This window comes from Spermophilus citellus (genome assembly GCF_964194105.1).
Source record: "Spermophilus citellus genome assembly, chromosome: 13".
NCBI classification, from domain to species: Eukaryota; Metazoa; Chordata; class Mammalia; order Rodentia; family Sciuridae; genus Spermophilus; species Spermophilus citellus.
The window spans coordinates 68833221-68849600 of NC_138193.1; positions in this window are offsets into that span (position 1 = coordinate 68833221).

Here is a 16380-nt window from a genome sequence, read left to right on the forward strand (position 1 = left end):
AAATTTCTGTTTTGTCATCTCTATCACACTGCTCATGCCCAGACTTCTTGGAATGGGTATCAATTTTTTTCTAATATTTTCTTTTACATATAATGCCATGACAGTTAATCTTGTGCTTGTGTTATTTCCACATAGTATGTGCATGTATTTAGTATGAGTTTTTAGTAAGAGAGGTTAATTTTGTGTTAATTGTCAGATTATTTCTACTGCTGTGGTGCAATGTTTCGTTCCCACAAGAATAAATGAGACTACTACTTTCTTTACAGACTTGCCATGAAGCATTTACCTTATTCTTTCTTCTAGAAGCTTTAGGGTTTGATGTCTTATGGTTGTCTTTCATAATTTTCAATTAATTTTTGCATGTGGGGTAAGAAAATAATTCATTTGCAGCAGAATACAACAGACACTAGTATGGCAGTTTGTATAAACGTGGCTGTATAACCAATGTGATCCTGCAATCTGTACACATGGGAAAAATAAGAATTCATACCCCATTTGAATCAAATGTATGGTATATGATATGTCAAGATCATTGTAATGTTTTGAGCAACTAATAAAAAAAGAATTCATTTTAGTTATGTGTAGATATCCAGTCTCCCAGTACCATTTTTTGAAGAGATTATTCTTTCCCCATGTGTATTCCTAGTACCCTTGTCAAAAATCAACTGACTATATGGACAAGTTTATTTCAGGCCTCTTTCTTCTGTCCCATTCATTAGTGTATGTGTCTGCTTTTATGCCATTACTATACTGTTTTAAACACCATAAATATTTATTTTGAAATCACCTGTGATGTCTCCACCTTTGTCCAATGGTACAGAATAGAGGACACAGAGACTAATCCACAAAGCTACAACTATCTTATATTTGATAAAGGAGCTAAAAACATGCAATGGAGAAAGGATAGCATCTTCAACAAATGGTGTTGGGAAAACTGGAAATCCATATGCAACAAAATGAAACTGAATCCCCTCCTCTTGCCATGCACAAAAGTCAACTCAAAGTGGATCAAGGAGCTAGATATCAAACCAGAGACTCTACGTCTGATAGAAGAAAAAGTTGGCTCCGATCTACAGATTGTGGGGTCGGGCTCAAAATTCCTTAATAGGACACCCATAGCCCAAGAGTTAATAACAAGAATCAACAAATGGGACTTTCTTAAACTGAAAAGTTTTTTTCTCAGCAAGAGAAACAATAAGAGAGGTAAATAGGGAGCCTACATCCTGGGAACAAATTTTTACTCCTCACACTTCAGATAGAGCCCTAATATCCAGAGTATACAAAGAACTCAAAAAATTAGACAATAAGAAAACAAATAACCCAATCAACAAATGGGCCAAGGACATGAACAAACACTTCACAGAGGACATACAATCAATCAACAAGTACATGAAAAAATGCTCACTATCTCTAGCAGTCAAGGATATGCAAATCAAAACCACCCTAAGATACCACCTCACCCCAGTAAGATTGGCAGCCATGATGAAGTCAGACAACAATGAGTGCTGGCGAGGATGTGGGGAAAAGGGTACTCTTGTACACTGCTGGTGGGACTGCAAACGGGTGAGGCCAATTTGGAAAGCAGTATGGAGATTCCTGGGAAAGCTGGGAATGGAACCACCATTTGACCCAGCTATGGCCCTTCTCGGACTATTTCCTGAAGACCTTAAAAGAGCACACTACAGGGATACTGCCACATCGATGTTCATAGCAGCACAATTCACAATTGCTAGACTATGGAATCAACCCAGATGCCCTTCAATAGATGAATGGATAAAAAAAAATGTGGCATTTATACACCATGGAGTATTACGCAGTACTAAAAAATGACAAAATCATGGAATTTGCAGGGAAATGGATGGCACTAGAGCAGATTATGCTTAGTGAAGCTAGCCAATCCCTAAAAAACAAATACCAAATGTCTTCTTTGATATAATGAGAGCAACTAAGAACAGAACAGGGAGGAAGAGCAGGAAGAAAAGATTAACATTAAACAGAGACATGAGGTGGGAGGGAAAGGGAGAAAAAAAGGGAAATCACATGGAAATGGAGGGAGACCCTCATTGTTATACAAAATTACATATAAGAGGTTATGAGGGGAATGGGATAACAAACATGGAGGGAAATGAATTACAGTAGATGGGGTTGAGAGAAGATGGGAGGGGAGGGGAGGGGGGATAGTAGAGGATAGGAAAGGTAGCAGAATACAACAGTCACTAATATGGCAGTATGTAAAAATGTGATGTGTAACCGATGTGATTCTGCAATCTGTATTTGGGGTAAAAATGGGAGTTCATAACCCACTTGATTCTAATGTATGAAATATGATATGTCAAGAGCTTTGTAATGTTGTGAACAACCAATAAAAAAAATTAAAATGGAAATAAATAAATAAATAAATAAAAATTCATTTGAAAACCCCATTGTAATTTTCATAACAATGCATTGAGTCTACAGATAGCATTGGGCAGTAGATGGATATTTTAACAATATTAAGTCTTACAGGGGCTGGTTCATTGGTAGAGTGCTTGCCTAGCACATGTGATTCAATCCTCAGGACCACAAAAAATAAATAAAATAAATGTATTGTGTCCATTACAATTTAATTTTTTTTAATTGTCTTACAATTTATGAACATATTGTGTTTTTATTTGCTTGTCTTCTTTAATATTTTTATGAATGTTTTGTAATTTTAAATGTACAAGTCCTTTGCCACTTTGCTTAAATTTATTCCTATTTTATTCTTTTTTGGTATTATTGTAAGTGGAATTGTCTTCTTAATTTCCTTCCCTGATTGTTTGTTCTTCTTATATGGGAATGCAACTGATTTTTTTTCTATTTCTTTTCCTTTTAAATTTTTGATTAACATGTATTAACTGTGCATTTTAATTAAGATAGATTTTACCAGTGCATCTGATTTTTGTTTGTTGATATTGTATCTGACAAATTTAGTGAGCCCATTTATCTGTTCTAACAGTATTTTTGTGGCATCCCTAGAGTTTTCTATATATAAGTTCATCTCAGGAAACAGATCTTTTTACTTGTTCCTTTACAATTTGAATGACTTTTGTTGATTTTTGTTACCAAAATGCTTTGACTAGGACTTCCTGCAATGTGCCAAACAGAAGTAGCAAGGATATGTTTTTTTTGTACTTGTGCATGTAAATCCTAGTTAAAGGATTTACTGGTTTCTTTTGGGGAGGAACCTGTTATCTCCTATTCTAGACAGTGGTGGCATGTTCCACTGCTCTCCTCCTTCTTTACCCAATGGAGAACCCTCAAATTCTGAGCCTTCTACAAATCAGTGACCTGTGCAATGTATAGCAGCTCTTGCTGCTTTCCCCATGTGTTTACCCACTCCCATGCACATGACCTAGGTTAATTCTATAAGCCTCTGTGAAGCAAGACACAGACAAACCCCTCAGGCAGCACACTGGAAGACTGGGTGCTAGAGGCACATTCTACTCTCTTCCCAAACCAAGGCAGTCTTTCTTGGTACTGAGGGAGAAAAGTAATTTCTGATCATTCTTGAAAACTACTATAAATATGTGTCAAGTGAAAATAAAAATGTAATTCCTTTTTTTCCCCCAATACTAATATATTTTGTTTCTGATTTTATACCACTCAGGACAAAGTCAAATAGTAGTAGATAGTGTTTGTTCCCTGTTTTTTGATATTAAAAGTAATCTCTTTAATATACCATATTAATTAGATTTCTCTTTGTAGTGTTATAATGTATGTATTTCAATATGTTAAGAAGTATCCATACTATTCATGAAGTCCAATTTTATTGTTCATTTTAAAAAAATAAGAATAAATAGTACATTTCATCAATGGTCTTTTCAATATTAATAGGTATAACTGCAATCACTTTTCACAGATTTCTTTATATAGATCATTATATTAATGGATGTTCTGATACTGAGCAATCTTTTCATTCCTTGAATAACTCCCTCTTGGTTATTTTTTTTTGTTTGATTAACGATTGATTTTGACTTTGTTAATATTTGTTAGTATTTTACTAAGATTTTATATCCATATTCATATTAAATATATTTATTATTTCATTTTCTCTACTATCTTTATCAAGTTTGGATATTTAAACTTACATTTACATAATAAAGGTATTAGAAGTTTTACTATGGTAAATTGTATTTTAGTTTTTAGGGTTTATGGGCTAGCATTGGTTCAAAATGTTCATAGTGGATGAACGCTTTAGAACAATATGTTGTAACATTTACATTAGCTTGTCTTTAAAGGCTTGGTGAGATCTTTGAACTTGGTGCTCTGATATTATATAGTTCTGTCCAAAATATTTGAAACTATGTATGAACTTAGTAGGTCTCAAATTTCTATAGTTACAGCAATTTAATTTCTTGTTTAATAAAATCCATGTTATTTGCATTACATTAGGTTTCTATTAATATATTTTGTTGTTGAATCTGATCTAGTTTATTAATTACATTTAGTTTTTGTCTCCTTAGTCTCCTATAATTGTTACAGTTTTTCAATCTCATGTGTTCATGAAGTTGAAAATTGTACATATACTGGCAAGATGTTTTGCAGAACCATAAATCTGTATTTACCTTTTGTCTTTTCTCATGACTAGATGGGGTCTATAGAGATTTAGAAGAAGCAGTGCAGAAGTGCAGTGCTATAGTGGCTTGTCTCATGGCTTCTTTTCACAGGGTAATGGTATCTATGTGATGTCACTAATGATGCTAACTCTGACCCTTGTGCTAAGGTAGTATTTGTTAGGTTTATTTTCTGTAAAGTTAGTATTTTTTCCTTTACCTATAATATTAATTGATAGTGAGTCACTAAGTTCAGCCAGTTCTCAATGGGAGGGGGAGATATTTTTGAACTCTCTGTCTCTTTTCCCTCATATATTTATTTATTCATCATTTTTATATTAGTTGAATTCATTAATATTTATTTTATGCTTTGAGTTATAATCCAATGTTGCATTATTTATTCTGTTGTTCAAATAATTCCATCTTTGGCCACTGGGAGCTCTTTCAGATTGGCTCATATGTTCTTTTCAGATGTCACCATTCTTTTTATTTGGAGGGCTTCTTCAGTTTCTTGAACTACAGGTATTCCAAGCTCATCTTGCTTATTTCAAGCCTCAGCCCTAAAATCTTCCATTTCTCCACAAAGCCCTGTCTTCATTTGTCCAAGAATGGCATCTGAAACCAAGAGTTCTGCTCATTGCTTCCAGGGTGCCATTGCTTCTAGGTCCACTAAGCAATGGGGTAGAGATAGTTAATCTATGTATGTATGATCATTAGCCCTAGTGTGCACACACAGCTAGAATCTTCTCTGCATCTATATTTTTGTGTATACATTCAGAAAAAAATGAGTCCATACTGCAAGATTCACTCTAGCCTGTCCTCTACTATCCTTCTATAACAGGGAGAAACATAGTACTCACCAATCAACATTTATTTAATTGTTCAATACTGGACACATAAAAAATTCAGAATTGTTAACTTATAACACAATGAGAAATAAATCTACTAACTATAGTGATATTACAGTACAGTTTCTTTGATTTTTTAGCCTGATAATTTTGCAAAATCATGTAGCTCTGCTTCTTTTCCTCCCATTTATTTAGTATGATTGTGTCATACATTTGTAATATTGTAACACAGATTCATTTGCACAATCTACATTGTGTCCTGAGATCCCAGACATCTTTATTGATGCTGCTGGAGTTTTGTTGTTTTGTGGCTTGCATACATTAAGTCATTCATTATGACAAAGAAGTTTGGATATTAAGAAATGCATAAAGTCATTGTATATACCACCCTCGCTTCCTGGGGCTAATTTTGATGATTGAGTTTTCTTAGTAAATTATTCATTTTATCTAAGCTTTGAAATTTATTTACATAAATTTCTGAAAAACAGTTCTATCAATCTATCTATCATCTATTTGTCTAATTTGTTCTTCTCTGTATAATAGGTCTGGTAATTCTATTTGTATTTACTAGTTTAACTGTTATGTTTGGGCTTAAATTTGTGTAATGTAACTATGTAGTCTTTTTTCTGGCTTTGCTATGTTGGACACTCTGTTTGGAACTAGGAAGACTTTGTACTTTTAACTAGTGGTTACCTTTGTATTAACAGCTTTTATGTTGTTCCTGGTCCCTTTCTTTGTAATTGATACATAATATTGGAACATAGTTATGGGGTGTGGCATGAGTCATTGATAGATGTATTTAATATGTAGATAAAATCAGGGTAATCATCATTTCTACTTTCTCAAACACATATACCTTTTCTATACATTGAAAATATTTAGACTCTCCAAATTATATTTGAAACAGAAATACCATAAATTGTTGTAGACTATAGTTATCCTATTACACCATAGAACAATAGAACTAACTCCTCCTTATCCAACTTCCCAGCCTCTACTAACCATTATTCTACTCTTTACTTCTATGAGATAAACTTTTTGGAGTTCTGCAAATGAGTGAGAACATATAATACTTGTCTTTCTGTGCATGACTTATCTCACTTAATATGGTGTCTTTCAGTTCCATCCATGTGGCCACAAAGTGGTAGGATTTCATTCTTTTATGGCTAAATAGCATATATAGGCAAAATGAGCTTGGAATACCTATAGTGCCAGAAAGTAAATAAGCCCTCCAAATACAAAAGAATGGTTATATATATATATATATATATATATATATATATATATATATATATATATATATCGCCCCCATAACTCTCTACCCATTCATCTATTGATGGACAGCTTGGTTGATGTTCTATGCTAACTATTGTGAATAGTACTGCAAAACTTCAAGACATTAATAAAGGCAAAGTATTTTATTATAATAAAACTCTGAAACAATAGGCAACAAACGCAAAAATAGACAAATCAGATTATATCAAACCAACAAGCTATTTTACAGCAAATAATACAGTGAAAAGATAACCTGTAAAACAGGAGGGAGAAAATATCTGCAAGCTTTTCATTTAATAAGTTATTAATATCTAGAATATATAAGGAACTCAACTGAACTCCCAGGAAAGTAATTAATTTAAAAAAGGGCAAATGACATGGATAGTCATATCTTAAAAGAAGATATACAGATGACCAACAAGTATATGAAAAAACGCACATTTTTAATCATAAGGGAAATAGAAATGAAAACTATAATGATATATCATCTCCCCCAGTCTGAGTGGCTCTTATCAAATGACAAAATTACAAGTGCTGGTGGGAATACAAAGAAAGGGGAACTTTTATTCATTTGTAGGAAGAATGTAACTAAGTATAACCATATGAAAAGCTTTATTGGAGTTCTTCAAAAAACGAAAATGGAATTACCATATTATTAAGCAGACTCCTTCTGTGTGTATATATCCATAGGAAATAAAATCATGTTCTCAAAAATATACTTAGATGCTTCTCTCCCTCTTTCTTACCTCCTTTTTTCTTCCTACCTTCCTTTCTTTATCCCTCCCTCTATCTCCCTCCATCCTTTCTTACTTTTCTTTTTTTAACTTAGATTTCTGTTATGGAGTTTCTCACTTTGAAGTTATTTAATTTTAGCTATTCATATTTATGCACAGTAGTATGCTAGTAAAGGCTTATTATTCAGTATCTAAGTAGGTTGAGAGGTAAAAATCTCTGGTTTGTTGACTTTCATGATAGAAATATTCCTACTATGGCCAGTGTCAAGCTGTTGATTTGTCTTAGTGTATCAGAAAGAGATGCATTAAATCATACAGTCTATTTTTTTTATTTTTTATTAAATTTTCTTTTCCTTTCTTTCTTTTTTTCTTTTTCTGTTTTTGTGATATTAGGGATTGCACCAGGAGTGTTGGACCTCTGAGCTACATCCCCAACTCTCCCCCTTTAAAACAAATTATTTTGAGCCAGGGTATCACTAAATTACTGAGGCTGAACTTGAACTTGTGATTCTCCTTTCTCAGCCTTCCAATTTCCTGGAATTACACACATGTGCCACCCTAGCAGTGCCTCACTTCTTGCAAACCTGTCTGAGCCCATACCAGTAGGTCATTGCCTCTGCAGTGTTTGTGAGTTCATCCTACTTTTCATTTCTTTCTTTTAACCCCCCAAATTTTGGTTATATTATTTCTACTTTACATAAACTGACATTTACATGTGTTTGTTTTACACTTGTACTTTACTTTGATTCACTCACAAACACAAACACACACGAGATAACATTTACATGTATTTGTTTTGTACTCGTAGTTTACTCTGATACACGCACATATAATATTCCTTTTTTTCTTTTTTTGCGGGGGAGGCATTATTCTTTGAGTACTCCTTTGGTGGGAGAAATCTCACCCTCTGGTGAAATTCTTGGGAAGGCATATTGACCAGTGTTCACATGGCTTGGAAGGACAGAAATCCACGGTAGAGTGTTTCTGAGCCCTTTCTACCCTTAAGCTATCTTTTTACAGACTTGAAAAGGAACAGATTGATCAGATATGAAAATTTTTGGTCAAACTGTTTTCCTTGAGTTACTTGACATTGTTTCATTTTCTGTTAGTGAGTTAGTTATATATACCATAAAGCCAAGATCAGTTTTCATTTTCTTTATATTCCGTTGCTTTCATTATTATATGATTCAGAGTTGGAATTTCAGTTAAATTTTCCAAACAACAATTAGAACAGTGAGACTTTTCAAATGCCATTTCAAATTTTTCTTTTATTTCTAGAATTTTGAATTATAATTTAAGAATATTACTTATTCTTCACCACTTGGCTAATTTTTATTTAGTGTCTTCATGTAAACATATATTGGATTGTGTTGGGTACCTGCTATGTCTATCCCTTTTTTCTATGTTCCTTTTAAATTTATTTATTTATTTATTTTTTATTTTTTTTATTGTTGGTCGTTCAAAACATTACATACTTCTTAATATATCATATTTCACAGTTTGATTCAAGTGGGTTATGAACTCCCATTTTTACCCCGTATACAGATTGCTGTAGCACATCAGTTACACTTCCATTGATTTACATATTGCCATTCTAGTGACTGATGTATTCTGCTGTCTATCCTATTCTCTACTATCCCCCTTCCCCTCCCCTCCCCTCCCCTCCCCTCCCCTTTTCTCTCTCTACCCCCTCTACTGTAAAACAGTTCTTCCACTTGTATTATTTTTCTCTTACCCTTCCTTTCCTCTTTTTTTTGTTATTATTTTATTGTTGGTTGTTCAAAACATTACATAGTTCTTAATATACCATATTTCACAGATTGATTCAAGTGGGTTATGAACTCCCATTTTTACCCCGTATACAGATTGCTGTATCACATCAGTTACATTTCCATTGATTTACAAATTGCCTTTCTAGTGACTGATGTATTCTGCTGTCTATCCCATTCTCCACTATCCCCCCTCCCCTCCCCTCCCCTCCCCTCCCCTTCTCTCTCTCCACCCCTCTACTGTGAATTGTTTCTTACACTTATATAATTTTTCTCCTACTCCTCCTTTCCTCTTATATGTAATTGTGTATAACCCTGAGGCTCACCTTCCAATTCCATGCAATTTCCCTTAACTCTCCCTTTCCCTCCCGCCTATCATCCCTGTTTAATGTTAATCTTCTCCAGCTCTTCGTCTCTACCCTGTCCTTGGTTACTCCCCTTATATCAAAGAGACATTTGGCATTTGTTTTTTAAGGATTGGCTAGCTTCACTTAGCATAATCTGCTCTAATGCCATCCATTTCCCTCCAAATTCTATGATTTTGTCATTTCTTAATGCAGAGTAATACTCCATTGTGTATAAATGCCACATTTTTTAATCCATTCATCTATTGAAGGGCATCTAGGTTGGTTCCACAATCTTGCTATAGTGAATTGTGCTGCTATGAACATCGATGTAGCAGTGTCCCTGTAGCATGCTCTTGTTAGGTCTTTAGGGAATAGACCGAGAAGGGGAATAGCTGGGTCAAATGGTGGTTCCATTCCCAGCTTTCCAAGAAATCTCCATACTGCTTTCCAAATTGGCTGCACCATTTTGCAGTCCCACCAACAATGAACAAGTGTACCCATTTCCCCGCATCCTCGCCAGCACTTGTTGTTGTTGGACTTCTTAATGGCTGCCAATCTTACTGGAGTGAGATGGTATCTTAGGGTGGTTTTGATTTGCATTTCTCTGACTGCTAGCAATGTTGAGCATTTTTTCATGTACTTGTTGATTGATTGTATGTCCTCCTCTGAGAAGTGTCTGTTCAGGTCTTTGGCCCATTTGTTGATTGGGTTATTTGTTATCTTATTATCTAATTTTTTGAGTTCTTTGTATACTCTGGATATTAGGGCTCTATCTGAAGTGTGTGGGGTAAAGATTTGTTCCCAGGATGTAGGCTCCCTGTTTATCTCTCTTATTGTTTCTTTTGTTGAGAGAAAACTTTTTACTTTGAGTAAGTCCCATTTGTTGATTCTGGTAGTTAACTCTTGCGCTATGGGTGTCCTATTGAGGAATTTGGAGCCCGACCCCACAGTATGTAGATCATAGCCGACTTTTTCTTCTATCAGACGCCGTGTCTCTGATTTAATATCGAGCTCCTTGATCCATTTTAAGTTAACTTTTGTGCATGGCGAGAGAAAGGGATTCAGTTTCATTTTGATGCAAATGGATTTCCAGTTTTCCCACACCATTTGTTGAAGATGCTATCCTTCCTCCATTGCATGCTTTTAGCCCCTTTATCAAATATAAGATAGTTGTAGTTTTGTGGATTGGTTACTGTGTCTTCTATTCTGTACCATTGGTCCACCCGCCTGTTTTGGTACCAGTACCATGCTGTTTTTGTTACTGTTGCTCTGTAGTATAGTTTGAAGTCTGGTATCGCTATACCGCCTGATTCACACTTCCTGCTTAGCATTGTTTTTGCTATTCTGGGTCTTTTATTATTCCATATGAATTTCCTGATTGTTTTATCTATTTCTACAAGAAATGCTGTTGGGATTTTGATTGGGATAGCATTGAACTTATAGAGAACTTTTGGTAATATCGCCATTTTGATGATGTTACTTCTGCCTATCCATGAACAGGGTATATTTTTCCATCTTCTGAGGTCTTCTTCTATGTCTCTTTTTAGGGTTCTGTAGTTTTCATTGTATAGGTCTTTCACCTCTTTTGTTACGTTGATTCCCAGGTATTTTATTTTTTGGGGGGATATTGTGAATGGAGTAGTTGTCCTCATTTCCGTTTCAGAGGATTTGTCGCTGATATACAGGAATGCATTTGATTTATGCGTGTTGATTTTATATCCTGCCACTTTGCTGAATTCATTTATTAACTCTAATAGTTTCTTTGTAGACCCTTTTGGGTCTGTTAGGTATAGAATCATATCGTCTGCAAATAGTGATAATTTAAGTTCTTCTTTTCCTATTTTTATGCCTTTAATTTCTTTCGTCTGTCTAATTGCTCTGGCCAGTGTTTCGAGGACTATGTTGAACAGAAGTGGTGAGAGAGGGCATCCCTGTCTTGTACCAGATCTTAGAGGGAATGCCTTCAATTTTTCTCCATTCAGAATGATGCTGGCCTGTGGCTTATCATAGATTGCTTTAACAATGTTGAGGTATGATCCTGTTATCCCTAATTTTTCTAGAGTTTTGAACATAAAGGGATGCTGAACTTTGTCGAATGCTTTTTCTGCATCTATCGAGATGATCATATGGTTCTTATTTTTAAGTCTATTGACGTGGTGAATAACATTTATTGATTTCCGTATATTGAACCAGCCTTGCATCCCAGGGATGAATCCTACTTGATCATGGTGTATAATTTTTTTTGATACGATTTTGAATCCGATTCGCCAGAATTTTATTGAGGATTTTTGCATCTAGGTTCATTAGAGATATTGGTCTGTAGTTTTCTTTCTTTGAAGTGTCTCTGTCTGATTTAGGTATCAGGGTGATGTTGGCCTCGTAGAATGTCTTTGGAAGTTCTCCCTCTTTTTCTATTTCCTGAAATAGCTTGAAAAGTATTGGTGTTAGTTCCTCTTTAAAGGTTTTGTAAAACTCTGCTGTATACCCATCCGGTCCTGGGCTTTTCTTAGTTGGTAGTCTTTTGATGGTTTCTTCTATTTCTTCTATTGTTATTGGTCTGTTTAAGCTGTCTATATCTTCCTGACTCAATCTGGGCAGATCATATGACTTAAGAAATTTATCGATGCCTTCACTATCTTCTATTTTATTGGAGTATAAGGATTCAAAGTAATTTCTGATTATCTTCTGTATTTCTGAAGTGTCTGTTGTGATATTGCCTTTTTCGTCCCGTATGCTAGTAATTTGGGTTCTCTCTCTTCTTCTCTTTGTTAGCATGGCTAATGGTCTGTCGATTTTATTTATTTTTTCAAAGAACCAACTTTTAGTTTTGTCAATTTTTTCAATTGTTTCTTTTGTTTCGATTTCATTAATTTCAGCTCTGATTTTAATTATTTCTTGCCTTCTACTTCTTTTGCTGTTGTTTTGCTCTTCTTTTTCTAGGATTTTGAGATGAAGTATGAGATCATTTATTTGTTGTTTTTTTTTTTTTTTTTTTTTTTTTTTTTTTTTTTTTTTTTTTTTTTTTAAGGAATGAGCTCCAAGCAATGAATTTTCCTCTTAGAACTGCTTTCAATGTGTCCCATAGATTCCGATATGTTGTGTCTGTGTTTTCATTTAACTCTAAGAAGTTTTTAATTTTCTCCTTAATGTCTTCTATAACCCATTGATCATTCAGTGACCTATTGTTTATTCTCCAAGTGATGCATGATTTTTCCTTCCTTCTTTTATCGTTGATTTTCAGTTTCATTCCATTATGATCAGATAAGATGCATGGTATTATCTCTACTCCTTTATATTGTCTAAGAGTTGCCCTGTGACATAACATATGATCTATTTTTGAGAAGGATCCATGTGCTGCTGAGAAAAAAGTGTAACTACTTGATGTTGGGTGGTATATTCTATATATGTCAATTACGTCTAGGTTGTTAATTGTGTTATTGAGTTCTATAGTTTCCTTATTTAACTTTTGTTTGGAAGATCTGTCCAGTGGTGAGAGAGGTGTGTTGAAGTCTCCCATGATTATTGTATGGTGGTCTATTAGACTCTTGAACTTCAGAAGAGTTTGCTTGATGAACATAGCTGCACCATTGTTTGGGGCATATATATTTATGATTGTTATATCTTGTTGGTGTATGGTTCCCTTGAGCAGTATGCAGTGTCCCTCTTTATCCCTTTTGATTAACTTTGGCTTGAAATCTATTTTATTTGATATGAGTATGGACACTCCTGCTTGTTTCCGCAGTCCATATGAGTGGAATGATTTTTCCCAACCTTTCACCTTCAGTCTATGTATATCTTTTCCTATCAAATGCGTCTCCTGTAGGCAGCATATTGTTGGGTCTTGTTTTGTGATCCATTCAACTAGCCTGTGTCTCTTAATTGGTGAGTTTAAGCCATTAACATTTAGGGTTATTATTGAGATTTGGTTTGTTCCTCCAGCCATATTTGTTTGTTAATGTTACTAAACCTGATTTGTTTTCCTCTTTGATTACTTTCCCCCCTTTACTGTCCTACCTCCCACTGTTGGTTTTCAATGTTATTTTCCATTTCCTCTTCCTGTAATGTTTTGCCAAGGATTTTTTGAAGAGATGGTTTTCTAGCTGCGAATTCTTTTAACTTTTGTTTATCGTGGAAGGTTTTAATTTCATCTTCCATCCTGAAGCTTAATTTCGCCGGATACACGATTCTTGGTTGGAACCCATTTTCTTTCAGTGTTTGAAAAATGTTATTCCAGGATCTTCTAGCTTTCAGAGTCTGTGTTTAGAGATCAGCTGTTATCCTGATTGGTTTACCCCTAAATGTAATCTGCTTTCTTTCTCTTGTAGCTTTTAAAATTCTCTCTTTATTATGTATGTTGGGCATCTTCATTATAATGTGTCTAGGTGTGGATCTCTTATGATTTTGCACATTTGGAGTCCTGTAGGCTTCTAGGATTTGGGATTCTGTTTCATTCTTCAGGTCTGGGAAGTTTTCTCGTATTATTTCATTGAATAGATTGTTTATTCCTTTGGTTTGGAGCTCTGTGCCTTCCTGTATCCCAATGACTCTTAAGTTTGGTCTTTTAATGTTATCCCATATTTCTTGGATGTTCTGCTCATGGTTTCTTAGCAGTCTTGCTGAGCTGTCTATGTTCTTTTCAAGTTAAAATACTTTGTCTTCATTGTCTGATGTTCTATCTTCTAAGTGATCTACTCTGCTGGTAGTATTGTCAATTGAGGTTTTAAGTTGGTTTATTGCTTCCTGCATTTCTAGGATTTCTATTTGTTTGTTTTTTATTACCTCTATCTCCCTGTGAATTTGATCTTTTACTTCCTGTATTTGTTTTTGTAGTTCCTTGTCAAAGTGGTCTTTCATTGTCTGATTTTGATGTCTCATGTCTTCCTTGAGACTCCAGATCATCTGAAGCATGTATATCCTGAACTCTTTATCTGACATTCCATCTGTTGCAGCTATTACCTCTTCTAAAGTTGAGTTGACCTGCATTGCTTGTGGTTCTTTCTTTCCTTGTCTTTTCATACTGCTCGCGTTTCTTTCTGCTTGGTGAAACTGTTGTGTTTTGAAATTTTCCCCGTATTTATTTATATTGCTCTTGTATAGTTGGGAGATCTCCCTTGCAGGGCGGGTAGTGGCTGTGCTCCTCCTCTAATTAGGGTGATCTATCTACCACGCTGGTTGGTCGCAGGTCTGCCCACCCTGCGGGCGCGGGTGACAGCTCTGGTGTGACGTGTCTACCACGCTGGTTGGCCTCTAAGCCTGTTCCGCAGGTGGGTCGCAGTTCTGCCTACCTTGCGGGCTCATGCGGCAGTTCTGCTCAGCCCCCACTCCCAGTGGGGGTACCTGACTGCCTCTCCAACGGGTTGCTGGGCCTTTTCCGGACACGGGCGGCGGCTCTGCTACACCCCCACTCCAACCAGTGTGACTTGACTGCCTCGGTGCTACTTGTCCACCACACTGGCAGGCTGCCGGGCCTGTCCTGCCAGTGGGTCGCAGGTCTGCCTACCTTGCAGGCTCATACGGCGGCTCTGCACAGCCCCCACTCCAAATGGGGTGATTAGGCTACCGCGCCGTCGGGTCGCTGGTCCTGTTCCAGGCGAGGGCGGCTACTCTCCCCGGCCCCAGCTGCAGTTGGGGTGTCATGATACCACGCCGGCGGGTCACTTGGCCTGCTCTGGGCGCAGGCGGCAGCTCCACTCTGCCCCCCAGGCCCCCACAGCACCCAGCAGGACCTGGACCGAGAAGCAGTCCCCGCAGGTTCCCCAGCCCTGGGCCAAAGCAGCTTCGGGAGCCAGAACCCGGCCTCTCCGATCCTGGCCACGCTCTGCTAGGAGCAGGCTCCACAGAGCGACCCCCGTGGGCTCCCCAGCCCCAGGCCAAAACTGTTCCGGGAGTCAGAGCCCAGCTGCCCCTCAGCGCACGTTACACTTGGAGCTGGCCTCAGCACGCAGTCCCCGCAGGTTCCCCAGCCCTGGGCCAAAGCAGCCTGGGGAACCAGAATCCGGCCGCTCAAAGCCCGGTGCACGCCTTGCCAGGAGCAAGCCCCGAGGAGTATTCTCCTCAGGTTCTCCAGCCCCGAGCCTGAGCGATCTGTCTGGGAGACGCAGGCAAATACCAGCCTGAAATCACCTGTTCCGTAGTTGAATGAGCTGAGATCAGTAGAAAACAGGGATGATTCCCTTTTAAATTTAATATTTTCTTTTGACTACCCATTTCTATGCTAAGTTATTTTTAATTATTTTTCTATTAAATCTATATATCCTTAGGAATCTTGTTATTGACATTAGATCAATATTGGCATCCGATTTGCCATTTTAGGTCAGGAGTCATTCTATCTAAAGGTTCCAAAGTTTCTATTCTGAGACAATGCTGCTTAACTTCCTGTAAGAACATGTGCCTACTAAAACTATCAACCCCACACCAGCTTAAACAGTTTACAATCAACCTAGGTTAAACTCCTAAGCAGTTCATGAGATTCTTCTTGTGGGCTATAAAGCTGCTCTGTGAGTGCCAACAGGCTGCTGCTCTCCTCAAGGGACAGCCTTGTTGGTATGCCACCTGTTACTGACAATAAATCTCTTGCATGATGTTCAGTGTGTGGCCTGGTCTTTGGACTTAGTGGATTCTGCAAGTGTCCTTTCACGTGTTACTTAGTCATTTCTGAGAAAATTTTGTCTTTTTAAAATATCTTTCCTCTCTGTTCACTATATCCCAGAGTTTTAACATCGGTGTTCTAAATGTGTTTCCTTTTATATTGTTAAGTTTATGTTTAAAAACATGTAAATTGATTGGGGTTGTCCTGTTAAAGTTTTCTTCCTGCTTCATAGTTGGGAGATGGA